Below are 3,183 nucleotides of genomic sequence, written 5' to 3' on the forward strand. Positions count from 1 at the left end.
TTTTCAAGTGGTCACAGTTATGTGGTCACAGATATTCAGGATGGTAGGCGCTCAGTGTGCGGCCCAACCTCTATCACCACTCAAGGAAGACTTAGTTTTGGTCGGCCCTGCTGAGGGATGAGGTGGGGTCTGTACTTCCAGAAAAAATGAAGGGAATGTCCAGCTGCAGGGGTAGTCAGGTGAGGTATGTCAGTTTACAGGAGGCTGATGTCACGCCCTGCTCCTGTGGCCTGTCCTGAAGATGAACTCACCTGTGCTGTGCTCTCAGGCACCAGTCACACTCCACACAGCGGTGGCCAGGGCTTACAGCTGAGCCTTCTTAGTGCAGTTGGTAGCGCGTCAGTCTCATAATCTGAAGGTCCTGAGTTAAAGCCTCAGAGAAGACAGATTTTTGCCTCCTGCTATGGCCGTTACCACTGCTAGCTCTCCCTCACCTGTGGTTTCTGGAGTCCAGGATTCCCCTGTTCTAATTGGCATCTGGGGGAAATACACGTACATGCAGGTTGACAAACCATTGTGTGAGCTTCTCCCTAATGGTCTAGTGGTGCAGACTTGGTATTTTCATTGCTGTGGCGTGGGTTCAATTCTCAGTCAGGGAAGCAGCTTACCTTTGCCAGCTGTCATCTATGGAGGCTGGCTTTGTCACACCACAGTGTTTTAAACCCACTTTCTTCTATCCCCCTTTCAAGAATCTCTTGTTTCTCTTCTGCATTCCCCTGCCACATCCACCCTTTCAAACTCCAACCTCCAGGGCCCACTCTCGAGGTGCCTATCATCTCTCTTCTGCCTCACCCATGCCTTCCCATGGCACACATTTCTTCCTGAAGCTCTTCTGTGCATTGTGCAAAGAGAGCATGATTCTGCTCCTCCCTGCTTCTCCAGAGGTCAAGATGGTAGGCGCTCACCGATGCAGATAGAGTTTCTTTGCCACTGAGAGAAGGGTTTCTTTTGGCCACCCCTCCTGAGGGATGGGGTGGGGTCTGTACTTCCAGCAAGAGCAGGAGGTGTGGCTTGCTACAGGGGTAGTCAGGTGAGCTTTGTCTGCCTACAGGAGACTGATGACTCCACCTGCTCCTTGTGTTTTGTCCTGCAGCTGAATTTGACTGTTCTGTGCTCTAAGCCACCAGGAACGCTCCAGCTGGAAGTGGCTAAGTACTGTGGCTAAGCTTCTTAGCACAGTTGGTAGTGTATCAGTCTCATGATCTGAAGGACCTGAATTTGATCCATGGAGAAGGCTGACTTTGTCTTTTGCTATGGGCATTATCCCATATTGCTGTACCTCACTCATGGTTGCTGGAATATAGTGTTTCCCCTACTCTACTAGGCATCCCAGTGGCATACACATATTAACAGCTTGCCAAGCAACTTCCCAGGCATCTCCCTTATTGTCCAGTAGTGAAGATTTAGTGTTTTCATCCCTGTGGCCTTTGCTCTATTCAGGGTCATGCTATTGTCTTACCTTTGCTGGCCCTCATCTATGGGGGCTGTTTTCATCATGCCTTCTGTGTTTTAAATTTAGTTTGTGCTACTTTCTGCATTTCAAGGCTCTCTCTCTTATTTCTCTTTGGCATTGCCCTCTCACATCTGTCCTTTCAAACTCAATCCTCCGGGGCCTGCTCTCGAAATGGTAACAGCTTCCAGAAAGTCCCAGTACACTATTTCCACTTTATCACCCTTTGTTCACATTTTTTTTTACCACCACCAAGAATTCTAATAGATTGGCGAAGCATGATTTCTCTTTACAAAAGCTGTATTGACTCTTCCCACTCTTCAAATCATGTTCATCTATTTGTCTTATAATTCTCTTCTCTACTATAGTTTCAATCAATTTGCCTGGTACTGAAGTTAGGCTTTCCAGCCTGTAATTGCCAGGATCGCCTCTGGAGCTTTTTTTTAAAAAAAAATTGGTATCACATTAGCTAGCCTCCAGTTATCAGGAACAGAAGCTGATTTAAATGATAGGTTACATACTGCAGTTAAATATGAAATTGCAGAAATACTGAGTTCCTTCCGAACTTTTGGGTGAACACCATCTGGTCCTGGTGCTTTATTACTATTTAATTTTTCTATTTGTTCCAAAACCTCCTCTCTTGACCCAAACATCCATTCCAAGACACAAAATGGGACAGTTCCTTAGCTTTGTCACCTAAAAAGAATGGCTCAGGGTGTGGGCATCTCTCTCACATATTCTTCAGTGATGACCAATGCAAAGAATTCATTTAGCTTCTCTGAAATGGCCTTGTCTTCCTTTAGCACCTCAATTGTCCAGTGGCCCCATTGATTGTTTGGCAGGCTTCCTGCTTCTGATGTACTAAACTTTTTTTTTTTTTGCTGTTAGTTTTGTAGTTTTTTGCTAGCTGTTCTTCAAATTCTTTTTTTGGCCTGCCTAATTATACTTTTACACTTGACTTGATAGAGTTTATACATCTGTTTAATTTTCTCAGCAGGATTTGACTTTCAGTTTTTAAAGGATGCCCTTTTGCCTCTAACCGCTTCTTCTACTCTGTTGTTTAGCCATGGTAGTATTTTTTGGTCCTTTTACTAAGTTTCCATGCAGCTTGCAGGCACTCTTGTGACTATTCTTTTTAATTTTCTATTTAACGAGCTTCCTCATTTTTGTGTAGCTCCCCTTTGTGAAGTTAAATGCTACTGTAGTGGGGTTCTTTGGTATTCCCCCACCCCGCAAGGATGTTAAATGTAATTATATTATGGTCGTTATTACCAGGGGGTTCAGCTATATTCACGACTTGGACCAGATCCTGTGCTCCACTTAGGACTAAATCAAGAATTGCTTTTCCCCCTTGTGGATTCCAGGACTAGCTGCTACAAGAAGCAGTCATTAATGGTGTCTAGAAAGTTTCTCTCTGTATCCAGTACAGAGGTGACATGCACCCGGTCAATATGGTGATAGTTCAAATCTCCCCATCATTACTGAGTTTTCTATTTTTACAGCTTCTCTAATCTCCCTGACCATTTCACAATCACCATCCTGGTAAGGTGTTTACTATATTCTTGTTATTCAAGCATATTTCTATCCACAGAGATTCTATGGTACAGTCTGATTCATTTAAGATTTTTACTATATTTGACTATGCTTTCTTTCACATATAATGCTACTCCTCCACCTGCACGACCTATTCTGTCATTCCTATATATTTGGTACCCTGGTATTACTGTGCCCCA

The 3,183-nt window shown here is 44.0% G+C and overlaps 1 non-coding gene across 1 annotated transcript; it reads left to right on the forward strand.

Annotated features, from left to right (window-relative positions):
• Nucleotides 1-313: 313 nt before the first annotated feature.
• Nucleotides 314-386, forward strand: TRNAM-CAU (transfer RNA methionine (anticodon CAU)). Its single transcript has one exon. It is a non-coding gene; the product is annotated as a tRNA-Met (tRNA).
• Nucleotides 387-3,183: the final 2,797 nt, after the last annotated feature.

Source organism: Natator depressus, chromosome 11, assembly GCF_965152275.1.
Source record: "Natator depressus isolate rNatDep1 chromosome 11, rNatDep2.hap1, whole genome shotgun sequence".
Classification (NCBI taxonomy): Eukaryota; Metazoa; Chordata; order Testudines; family Cheloniidae; genus Natator; species Natator depressus.